Source organism: Schistocerca gregaria, chromosome 8, assembly GCF_023897955.1.
Source record: "Schistocerca gregaria isolate iqSchGreg1 chromosome 8, iqSchGreg1.2, whole genome shotgun sequence".
Classification (NCBI taxonomy): domain Eukaryota; kingdom Metazoa; phylum Arthropoda; class Insecta; order Orthoptera; family Acrididae; genus Schistocerca; species Schistocerca gregaria.
Genome location: NC_064927.1, coordinates 369,606,353 through 369,619,224, shown reverse-complemented (window position 1 = coordinate 369,619,224; position 12,872 = coordinate 369,606,353). Strand labels below are relative to the sequence as shown.

The following is a 12,872-nucleotide window of genomic DNA, read 5'->3' as shown; positions in this document are numbered from 1 at the left end:
TTGAAGTTACGTTGGGATATGATATGGAGTGTGTGTAGGCGTAGGAAAAGAGGGATGTGTGTGTGGAGGCGTGCAACGTATTAGGTTCGTGATCAGCGGAGATGTGGTGGTGGTGGTGGTTAGTGTTTAACGTCCCGTCGACAACGAGGTCATTAGAGACGGAGCGCAAGCTCGGGTTAGGGAAGGATTGGGAAGGAAATCGGCCGTGCCCTTTCAAAGGAACCATCCCGGCATTTGCCTGAAACGATTTAGGGAAATCACGGAAAACCTAAATCAAGATGGCCGGAGACGGGATTGAACCGTCGTCCTCCCGAATGCGAGTCCAGTGAGCGGAGAGGCAATGGTGTGATTGGAATCTAGTTTGCGGATAATTAGGAGATGCGAAGATGTTCGATGTGGGTGAGGAGGGGTGGAAAATTGATCAGATGATAGAGGATCCAGATGGCGAAGGCAAATGTGGGAAACGAGAGGGAGCGCAGGGCGTTCGAAGATTTGGAGGGACGTATAGAAATTTGGCGGGGCAAAGATAAATGCAACATTTGCATGGCAGTGCATGGGTCACATCAGGGGTCTGTAGGTGTGGAGAATAGTACAGGGGTGTAGTCCCCAAGTTCGGCCTATTAATGGTTTAAATAGTTTTAGTCTATTGTCGGCTTTCTGTTGAACTGTTAGTAGGTGATGTTTCCACGGTAGCTGCCGGTCGAGGGTTGGTCCAAGACGTTTTAATGTGTTAGTTAACTCGATAGGACGGCTGTAAATGGTAAGGTAGAAGTCAAGGACGTGGAACGTCCGGGTGGTTCGTCCTATAATTGTTGGCTGGGTTTTGGAGGGTTTGATCTTGAGGAGTCTTCGGTTGCAGCAGGAGGTAAAATGAATGAGATGGATTTGGAGGGATCGTTGGGATCTCTGGTGTGTAGAGTAGAGGGCGAAGAAAGCTGTGTCATCAGCAAATTGATTGAATGTGGACTGTTGGGGGTGGTTTGGGCATATCAGCAGTGTACAGGAGATAAAGGAGAGGACGAAGCGTTTGGGCCCAAATAATGCCAACATCGGCGAAGGTGCACATAACAAATACTGAGTGTAACAATTTGCGGGAATATAAAATGCAACGATCAGTGGGTTCAGATAAATTTCCTCCCGGTAAAGATAGTGTAAGAAGTCACAATGAAATGGTCTACCCGTGTGATCTGTTATCCATGTGTTACACAGTTTACCAAATAAGTATTGAGACTGATTTTTTTTCCAGGAACACTTTTAAGAAACGTGTCAAATGTGGTTACATTTCACTCGTCGAATTGTACTGAACACGAAGATGCTTTGAGAATGTCGATGACTCACTCAGAGCAATGCGCTAAACTGTGACGTTCTTATATCAGTGTTTTCTGTGAACGCTACTTTTCAGTAACTGCTATTTTTGGTTGTGATGTCACACTTTAAAATCGTATTCACAACTTGAATCCCTGCGCAACGTTAAAATGTGAGTATTGCGATTTATCGCCGTACATGTTGTACTGTGATTAGTCGCAAGTATTTCTTGCCACGTGAAATGTGTTGCTGTAACGGAAGTTAAATGTACTCGTCTACAAAGCGTGCTAACTGAATATATCAGCAGTATGTCTTTGAAGTCATATGAGACTTCAAAGGAATGATAAATGTCAAATACACTGTCAATAAATAAAGAAAATGCTATTCTCCACTTATTAAAGACGTCCTGTATCCCTAAATCTTCCACGACGTAGTTTTTGATAAAGACTTAGTTGTAGGTTATGAGGTCGATGATATGCAAGTGAAAAGAGTGGGGATTACAAATCTTCCCATTAAAATCTTCCTATTAAAAGTTGACATCAGGGATACCAGTACTTGAAGATACACTCAAGTTTACCTGTGCATTGTAGTGCTGGAAAAAATAACCATCCTGTGAATACATTACCAGTGCTATTAAACTTTGGTAGAAGTTCCTTAGTGGAGTTCCTTTTTATTTTTCGTTATTATGTATGATACATGTGTATATGCATCGGAATAGTCGTAGGAGCCTTGCACATTATCTAATAAATGTGTGATGTTGTAGTCTTCTTTAGAAAAACTTTCTATTTGCCAATATAGCAAGGAGGGATAAATCGATTACTAGCTTCGACCAGTTAAATGACTATCTTCAGGTCACATTATTGAAAAATGTGTTTACATTGACCACTGAAGTATGACATTGCAGTTGGTACCATCTGGAACCAAAGGACAAATTCAGCCTGTGGTTGTTCGTTTTTTCCGTACCTGTCAAACATATAATCACATTATCTGCAGCAACGCCTTAAAGGATAGCCAGTTTCATGACAACATACTGCTTCACGTTCGGCTGCATGCCATCACATTTCATCAGTTCTCATCACCCCGTTACCCCAACATAATTCTATATGCATTCTTGAAGAGTGGATATCTAACTGAACATCGTGAACGGTTTGTAACTTCCAAGAAGTTCGCCTACGATCTTGATTGAGACACGCCATTATTCATTCGATGTGCATGGTGCAAGTTAATGGTTCATTCTGAACATTTATTGAATATCAACGATGTCCATTTTGTGAAGTGTAATACACAAATCCTATGGAAGGTTGATCTCTTCAACTACCAGAGATTCATTTGCTGCTGCCCGCCTGATGCACATGGTGAGTCATTAGCTGCTAATATGTTACCTGTCATAATTGTTAACGTAACACTTTCAAACGAGCCTTACTAAACACTGAACTTGCGATCTCAGACCATTGCTTTTGGCAGCAAGGTGAATCGAGAAGTTTAAGAAATTATCTTTAACCTGCTTCTTGCACAGAGAAAATGTTAACATAAAACCTTTCCGTGCCAGTACGTTAATACTATTTTCCAAAAAAAACAAGGTTTATTTTATTGTGATTCGATGGAAATGAAATGAAATAGCTGGACTGGCACGCTCAGAGCGACCATGTTCACTCCATTGACTGTCTTTGGCCTTGAATACAAACTGCTTGCCAAATCTGGAAATTCTCCCTCGATATTTAACTATCCCAACAATGGCTAAACGAAATTCTGCAAGCTACTAAACTACTGGTTAAAATAGTAATGTATTTCAAAGCAAGAGCAATAGGTGCCATCTGACGCCTTAGCATATCTCTGTGATACTCTATGGCAGTCACTGTATAAGGCTATGAATATATATTGCAACATAACTTTCGAGCCTGTACAGACGGATTTTTAGAGGAGTGTTTATACGATTTGTATTTTAAATTAGGCAGTTATGTTACGTCGTTTGACTCTGGGGTCTGACGTTTAAGATTCGCTATACTAGGGACGCTCACTTTCGTCTGCAGTTAAAAAAGAGCAGAGCTTATGTACGAATAGAAGGAAAGTGGCCAACGACGATGTCATCGCTAACTTAATTATTTTAATTTTAATAATCAACAGCCTCATTTGCACCGTTTACCTAGAATTTACCTAGGTTTCAGTCGGGATAACCCAACCTTCTTCAGAATAACAGTAACTACAGTTTCTCCATAGTGGACATCGTCAAGCTAAAACTACAAATCCGTAAATTATCATCAGACTGTAAAAACTAATCTGAAACTGCCTCGGCCGCGCTTCGCGACCTCGATGCGACAGCCACGAGTGCTGTACCGGAACTGACCGTAGCGCCATGAGGCCCGCCTAGGCGGGCACAATACCTTGCGACTGCGCATAAACTGTATGATAGTTACTTGCTGGGACAAGACGCGAACTTAACTCCTGACCTTGAATTTGCTAGTAAGGTGAAATAAAAGGTACAGCTGAGGAAAAGAGCGTATATGTTATCCTGTGCAGAACGTACTTAGATAGACTGTCTCAACATTTATGAAGTATTTATTCATTGGTCATGCTAAGAGGAAGACATCATGTGATTACAAGGTATGGCCTATCCAGGAAATTTTTGTGCTTAAGCACGAAGTTTAATCACCTAAAAAGAACTTAGGAGTGGGAAGGATAATATAAAGCCAACATCGTCATTATTATGACCAGGTCTAAAATTTTTTAAGACGTAATAATTAACCACTTGTCTAGCTATGGTTATAACGCTTGAACGCACAAATGTTCATCATTGAACAAGTCTATATCTAATCTGTAACATCCGGCATTACGGGCCATATAAAATAGATGGTCATTATTCAAGATTAGTAAATTTGACCTGAAACGGTCTAGAATCAAGTCAAAAACAAATGCACGTGCCTGATTGAGCTTCTTGTCGAAGTTATGGTTATGATATGCAGAAAACACTATAGTAGGGGATAATGTGGCGGCAGTGGGGTACTCAATTTGCTTTCATGGAGGTGATCCACACACATACTGTCGCTCCAGTCAACACGCTTAAAAACTAGTGACCGACATAGGTCAATTATGCTCAAAGCTAAAGTGTGACTTAGCGAACATCGCTCCGGTCAACACACTTAAAATATGTTGAAAATATCATCGCTAACTGACTGAGAACTCAGGATGCCATGTTCTTACTAGTAGTGAGATTGCTTCGATACTGTAATGCGTCTGTATTGTTGTAATTTTTTTTTTCGCTGAAGGCAGTTCTGTGGAGTACCATTTGCACATGTAAACATGGCACGTCTCTCCCCCCCCCCCCCCCCCCCCCCCCACACACACACACTATTGAATGCCTGTTAGTAATCTTATTTTACGTAATTTAACAGCGATGAATGTTCGTTGAATTAAATATACGCAATCGCGATAGTTTACAAACAAGATTTGTACAGCAGTTTGTGGAGGCTAATTTTGTCTAAAGGTGATTTACCGATTACAGCTAGCAAGCCTTAAGTAATTACGAACGATAATTCAAAGTCATTCCAGCATCTTTCACTGTTTGCTGTAAAATTAAAAGTGAAACAGATATCATAATGTTAGTTTTCCCAGCAAGTAAAGGCGGCAACAGTGTTCATTTTTGATTAACGCTGTGATGGAAATCTTAATTCTGCCTTGTAAAATTTACGACAGCTCATTTGTGTATGAAGTAAATATTTAATTCGCCCGCCCGGTTGCCCATGCAGTCTAACGCACGACTTTCTGGGTGGGAAGGAGCGCCTTCTCCCCGGCACCAATATGCCCGGTGGATTTGTGTCGAGGTCCGTTGAACCGGCCAGTCTGTGTATGGTTTTTAGGCGGTTTTCCATCTGCCTCGGCGAATGCGGGCTGGTTCCCCTTATTCCGCCTCCGTTACACTGTCGGCGATTGCTGCGCATACAAGTTCTCCACGTACGCGTACACCACCATCACTCTACCACACATACATAGGGGTTACACTCGTCTGGTGTGAGACGTTCCCTGGGGGGTCCACCGGGGGCCGAGCCGCACAGTAACCCTGGGTTCGGTGTGGGGCGGCGGAGGGGTGAAGTGGACTGCGGTAGTCGTCGTGGGGTTGTGGACCACTGCGGCTGCGGCGGGGACGGAGCCTCTCCATCATCTCTAGGTCCCCGGTTAACATACAATACATACAATTCAAATATTTAACTCTGTGCTATTACATTGAGGTTCTAGAAGGTACCGGCAGGTGTGTGAACCCATACCGACTCCAGTGCCGTGCCAGCTGTGCTAGGTTCCTCGGTTGAGGATCCATGGAGCGAAGAGACCGATCAAGGAGGTCCCACAGATTCTTCATTGGGTTCAAATCCGCCGAGTTTGGTGGCCAGGGGAGTACGGTTAAGTCTTCCTGGAGCTCTTAGAACGACTCAGGTACACAGCGAGCCGTGTGACACATTGCAAAGTCCTGCTGGTAGATGGCATCGAACCGAGAGAAAAGAAGGCGCATTTATGGTTGGACATCGTCCGCAAGGATAGAGGCATACTTGTATTGATCCATTGTGCCCTCCAGAATGATGAGATCACTCAGGGAATTCCAAGAAAACAATCCCCAGAACATAACGCTCCATTCTTCGACCTGGACCCTTCCGACTATTGTTGCAGGGTGTTTTCTATCAGACGTTTCACTCCATACATGCCAACGGCCTTCTGTAATCTGAAAAGGTCGCCTGTCTCCACTCACTGGATGTCTGGATGCGGTATTGGCATGCATATTGTAACCTTCGTCGTCTATGAACAACCGTCAGAGTAGGTACATGAAGCAGGAGCCTGCTCCAGGAGCCAATACGCAGCAACGTTAGCTAAACGGTCCTCGAGGAGACATTATTGGTAGCCCCTTGGTTTATCCTGACGGTCAGTTGCTCAATAGCTCTCCCGAACACATCTCTGCAGCCAATGTTCACCCCTGTCATCTATGCCCGTGGTCCATTACAGTTACCTCTCCGCCGGTTTTGGACAGCGCCATTTTGCCATGCGCAGTATCCTTTAACCACGCTAGCACGCGAACAGTTTGCAGGCTTAGCCAATTCGAAAATACTTCCATCCTTGGCCCAAAAGCCAATGATCATGCCCTTTTGGGCGTCACATAAATTGTTACGTTTCCTGAACTGCACCTAAAACATATTGAAAGTTAAACCTCTCAGTAGGCCATCCCACAACGATTTATCGAACATACATTGTACAGAGACAAGAGAAGATTTAAAAAGCTTGTTCCAGCAGGAAAAATTGAAAATGTTTCGCTCTCTTGAAATGTAATGAATGGAAGTTAGTTTGTCTGTTCGATTTTTGTTATTTCTTCGACTTCGAATAACGCAACAAACCTTTCACTAATTTCACTATTCATCAGAGAAGTAGACTTGTTCGCGGCAAACGCTTTCATTTACTGCCCATTTAAGGAAGCACAGTGAGCAAAAAATTAGTGATCCTAGGCGACCTAAGGCTAACTCTGATCCAGACTTGATAAAGGCCTCAGTTTCGTGACGAAGAAAGTCCACAAGTTTTTTCCAGTTATGCCATATCCAGCTTAAGCCAATCATTGATGATAAGATGATAGGAACCCCCCCCCCCCCCAAAAAAAAACATCACAGAACCACCTCCGGGCTGAACTGCACCTAAAACATATTGAAAGTTAAACCTCTCAGTAGGCCATCGGTACATTCGACGCCCAGCACCATTTGAAAAGTGGCAAAATCGCGACTCGTCGGACACATTCTGTGTTTTTCGGCCCACTGAAGACGTGAAGCTTTGCGTGTCCCTGTGAACAATGGCTTGCAGTCTCGAAATGTCCATTGAATTCATTTCCCTTTGCAAAGCTCACTTGGAAACTAGATGAGATGGACCTGCGTTCGCTGACAGAAGTAATTCGTATCAGGTTTGAAAACTATTGTCGTTGACAAAGTTGACACTCGTCTCAGCTCCCTGCGTGTTGTACACCATTCCTTGCAGACGCGTTGAACAGTCTGGAATGTCGGCGCTGATACATCAACGAATCAGGCATCTTCATTCAGTGGGTGGTCATGTGCACGACCAAACATGATGACTCAATTTTGTCACGTACCCACTTCAACCAGTCTCGCTGTACTGACTCCTTACAACCAACTGGCGTGTACACATCTACACCTACAACATACTCCGCAAGCCACCTAATGGTGTGTGGCGGAGGGTATTTTGGGTACCACCATCTAACCCCTCTAACCCTGTTCCACTTGAGAATAGTGCGTGGGAAGAATGATTGTCGGTAAGCCTCTGCCGTCGCTCTAATTTTTCGAATTTTCTCCTCGTGGTCAATATGCGAGATGTATGTGGGGTGAAGTAATATGTTGTCCGACTCTTCCTGAAAAGTGCTGTCCAGAAATTTCAATAGTAAATCTACCTGTGATGCACGACGCCTCTCTTGTAACGTCTGCCAGTGGAGTTTATTTAGCATCTCCGTAACGCTCTCTCGCCAGCGACACGATCGCTTGACGAAAGGCGCCAGTCTTCGTTGGATCTTCTCTACCTCCTCTATCAGTCCTACCTGATAGGGATCCCAGATAGCTGAACAATACTCAAGAATAGGGCGAACAAGCGCCTTATAAGCTACTTCTTTCGTGGATAAGTTACGTTTCCTTAAGATTCTTTCGATGAAACCGAGTCTGGTTTCTGCTTTTCCCAATATCTGTTTTATATGGTCATTCCACTTAAGGTCGCTCTGGATAGTTACGCCCACATATTTTACGGCAGACGTTGTCTCCAGCTGTTTGTCATTAATAGTGTCGCTGTACAGTAACGGATTTCTTTTCCTACGTCTGCGCAAGTTGTTCGTTTATTTACGTTCAGAGTCAACTGCCATAATCTGCACCATTTATCGATTCTACGCAGGTCAATCTGCAAATTTTTACTGTATTCTGGCGTTACTACTTTAGTATAGACAACTGCATCAACTGCGGATAGCCTTAAAGAACACCCGACGTTTTCTACTAGATCATTTATATATATTGTAAACAGCTACGGTCCTGTCAAACTTCCCTGTGGTACTTCGGATTTTATCTTTACAGCTGTCGATTTAGTTCTGTGAAGAGCGAATTGTTGAGTTGTATCTGCAAGAAAGTATTGATTACAGTGGCAGGTCTGCTCCAACACTTCATAAGCCCGTGTTTTTTTCATTAAACGGGAATGCGGGACGATGTCAAATTCTTCTTCTTCTGTAGCTCTACAGCCCTTTGTGAGCCTTGGCTTCTTCAACAATCTTCCTCCACACTTCTCGGTTATTTGTTGCTCTTTTCCACCTCCGGACTCCCATATTGCTGATATCCATTATTACCTCATCGATCCATTTTCTTCTAGGTCTCTCCCTTTTCGACTAACTGAATGGATCATACCTTTCATCATTTTCTTTGGTATTCTATCCTCTGCCATTCTCTCCAAGTGTCCTAGCCATCGTATTCGCTGTGATTTAACAAATTTTACTATGTCCTTGCCTTGTATTAACTCTTGTAATTCGGCATTGTAGCGTATTCTCCAGCCTTCTTCCTCTTTTATTGGCCCATAGATTTTGCGTAGTATTTTCCGCTCAATGCTTCTTAGAGCATTTTTATCGTGTTCTGTCAACGTCCATACCTCTGAGCCGTATGTGATAACTGGGCGGACTAGGGAATTATATATTAGCAATTTAGTTTTTCTTGTAACAAGGCTACTTTTGAAGAGCTGCATATTTGCAAAGTAAGCTCTGTTTCCTGCTTGTATTCTTTCCCTTATAGCCTTTCCAATTAGATTTTCAGGTGTTCTTCTGGCCTCAGATTGTGACATTACCATATATTTTGTTTTGTTTTCATTTACTATGAGGCCAATTTTTATGGCTTCTGTTTCCATTGCCCGGTATGTTTCTAGGAGTGTATTGGTATTTCTTCCTACTATAGCAATGTCATCAGCATATGCTCATATCTGGCTAGTTTTTATAAATATGGTGCCTCTTTTGTTGATTTTATTAACTGCACTATGCAGGGCTATGTTGAATAGGACAGTGGAGAGACTATCTCCTTGCTTCACACCTATATTAAAGTCAAAGCTTTCACTTGTTCTGCTAAGGACCTTTACTTTTGCTCTTGTCTCTGTCATTGTCATTCTGATTAGTCTTATTAATTTAGCACATATACCAACTTCTTTCAATACTCTGTATAGTTCTTGCCGATTTATGCTGTCAAAGGCTTGTTTGAAATCGATGAATAAGAAATGCAGATCTATATCATATTCATAGAACTTTTCCATCATTTGCCTTATCACAAATATTTGATCAGTTGTTCCTCTGCCTGGTCGAAAGCCACACTGATATTCCCCAAGTACGCCTTCTGCACACTTCCGTATCCTTTCGTTTAATATACTTGTGAAGATCTTATAAGCTGTACTTAGGAGTGCTACACCTCTATAGTTTTCACATGCTGTTCTGTCCCCTTTCTTATAAACGGGGACTATTATTCCAATTTTTCAATTATCTGGCATACTTTCTGTTTCCCATATATCTGATGTTAATGTGTGCAGTTCCTTTATTACAGCCTCACCACCAGTTTTTATTAATTCAGCAATTATGCTGTCTTCCCCAGGGGCTCGATTGTTTTTTGACTTGTGCATAGCCTGGGAGGCCTCTTGTCGTGTTGGCTTTCTTGCCTCATTGGTTTCGTTGACTACTTCCAGTTCCACTCTTCCCTCCTGTGCAGCTGTCTCTTCATCTTCTAGGCTGGTGCTTAGTGTACCTTTGAAATACTCTGCCCATCTTCCCATTATCTGTTCTTCCTCCCTTATCATTTTCCCATCTTTACTGGAACAGGCCATTGTTTTTGGTTGGAATCTATTCTTCATTTTTCCTATGGCATGATAGAACTTTCTTATTTCACTCTGTTCCTTTAATTCTTCTAGTTCTTGAAATTTTCACTTATTCCACTCTCTTTTCTTTCTCTTGCACAGTCTGTTAGCTCTTCTCCTTAATTCTCTATATTGTTCCACATTATTTCTGGCTTCTCTCTGTAGCACTTTTGTTCTTGCCCTGTTCTTTTCCTCTATTGCTGAACTGCAATCTTCATCAAACCATTCCTGGGTTCTTCTGTTCCTTCTTATGCCTATTATTCCCTCTGCAGCATCCTTAATGGCTTTTTCAAACCTGTTCCACCTTTCATCTGCTCCTACTGTGGTCTCTTCATTGTTCAACTTTCTGCTTAGTGTTACTTGGTATTTTTTCACTTCATCAGGGATGTTCAGTTTGTCTGTATTCCATTTCATCATATTTCCCATTCTGTTGCCATTTGTTAGTGACAGTCTCTCTCTCAAGACTGATTTTATCATAAAGTGGTCTGAATCACAGTTTGGTCCTCTGCAGCTCCGTACATCCGTAACTGACGTGGAGTGGCGTGCAATCACTAAAATATGGTCAATCTCATTGACTACTCCATTGGCTGCAGACTTCCAAGTGCCCAGATGGATCCTTTTATGTGGAAAGCAGGTACTTTTAATAACCATATTATTCCTTGCTGCGAATTGGCATAGTAAGTCTCCATTCTCATTGATTTCTTCATGTAGTGAATATTTTCCAGAAACTCCATACGGATGTTCATTCCTCCCTATTTTTGCATTAAAAATCTCTAATTACTAGCATCAGGTCATATTTAGGTACTGCACAGCATACTTTTTCCAAGTCTTCGTAAAACTGTTCTTTAATTATATCCTCTTTTTCCTCTGTTGGTGCACGTGCATTAACTATTGATATATTCCTAAATTTACCTTTTAGTCTGAGTCTGCACATCCTTTCATTTATGGGTTCAAATTCTAGAAGGCTTTTCCTAACTTCCCTAGTTATTGTAAACCCTGTTCCAAGTTGGCCTGTTCTTTCTTCTGTTCCACTATATACCAATGAGTACTCAGGTTTATCTATCTGGCCATTCCCCTGCCATCTTATTTCTGTAGCCCTACAATATCATATTTGAATTTTAAAATTACATTGGCTATTTCTTTTATTTTTTCAGGCTGAAGAATTGTTCCACATTCCATGATGCTACTGTTAGATCCTTTATCCGTTTCCTTTGCCGGGGTCGTGATACATGCTTTCCATCCAGTTTTCGAGGCTTCTGTTGAATTTCCGTTGGATCTTCTCTATCTCCTCTATCAGTCCTACCTGATAGGGATCCCAGATAGCTGAACAATACTCAAGAATCGGGCGAATAAGCACCTTATAAGCTACTTCTTTCGTGGATAAGTTACGTTTCCTTAAGATTCTTTCGATGAAACCGAGTCTGGTTTCTGCTTTTCCCAATATCTGTTTTATATGGTCATTCCACTTAAGGTCGCTCTGGATAGTTACGCCCACATATTTTGCGGCAGTCGTTGTCTCCAGCTGCTTGTCATTAATAGTGTAGCTATACAGTAACGGATTTCTTTTCCTACGTCTGCGCAAGTTGTGCGTTTATTTACGTTCAGAGTCAACTGCCTTAATCTGCACCATTTATCAATTCTGTGCAGGTCAATCTGCAAATTCTTACTATATTCTGGCGTTACTACTTTAGTATAGACAACTGCATCAACTGCGGATAGTCTTAAAGAACATCAGACGTTTTCTACTAGATCATTTATATATATTGTAAACAGCTACGGTCCTGTCAAACTTCCCTGTGGTACTTCGGATTTTATCTTTACAGCTGTCGATTTAGTTCTATTAAGAGCGACGTGTTGAGTTGTATCTGCAAGAAAGTATTGATTACAGTGGCAGGTCTGCTCCAATACTTCATAAGCCCGTGTTTTTTGTCATTAAACGGGAATCCGGGACGGTGTCAAATGCCTTACTGAAATCAAGGAACACGGCATCAACCCAGCGCCGTTGTCCACTGCGTTGTGGATCTCGTGGTGGGACAGAGCGAGCTGAGTTGTGCAGGCTTTCTATTTGCGGAATCCATGTTGATTCTTATAGAGGAGATGTTCATTTTCCAAGAACGTCAGAATTCTTGAGGATAAAACATGTTCGATAATTCTACAATAGTTTGACGTCAACGATATAGGTCTATAATTGTGTGGATCTGTCTTACGGCCTTTCTTAAAAACAGTAATGACTGCGCTTTTTTCCAGTCCTTGGGTACCATTCGTTGCTCAAGCGAGCTACGACAAATTACTGCTAGAAGGGGAGCAAGTTCTTTCGCATAATCTTTATACAATCTGATAGGTAACTCATCTGTTCATGAAGCCTTCCCACTACTAAGCGATTATAGCTGCTTTTCATTTCCGCGATCGGTTATCTCAATATTTGCCATTTCGACTTTCGCACGACGATTAAAAGGAGGGACAGTGTTACGATCTTCCGCTGTGAAACAACTTCGGAAGACCGAATTCGGTATTTCGGCCTTCTCTCTGTTATCTTCCGTTTCCGTGCCGGTGTGGTCGCTGAGAGAATGATGATTTTGACCCTCCTACTGATTTTACATACGACCAAAAGCTCTTAGGGTTTTTACTCAGGTCGGTTGACAACATCTTACTTTCAAAATCATTGAACGCTTCTCTCA

General features: G+C 42.2%; 1 protein-coding gene across 1 annotated transcript in view; it reads right to left on the bottom strand.

Annotated features, from left to right (window-relative positions):
- LOC126285194 (probable tubulin polyglutamylase TTLL2) overlaps positions 1 to 12,872 on the bottom strand; it is a 375,795-nt gene that overhangs the window by 75,511 nt on the left and 287,412 nt on the right. The window lies entirely within an intron of this gene.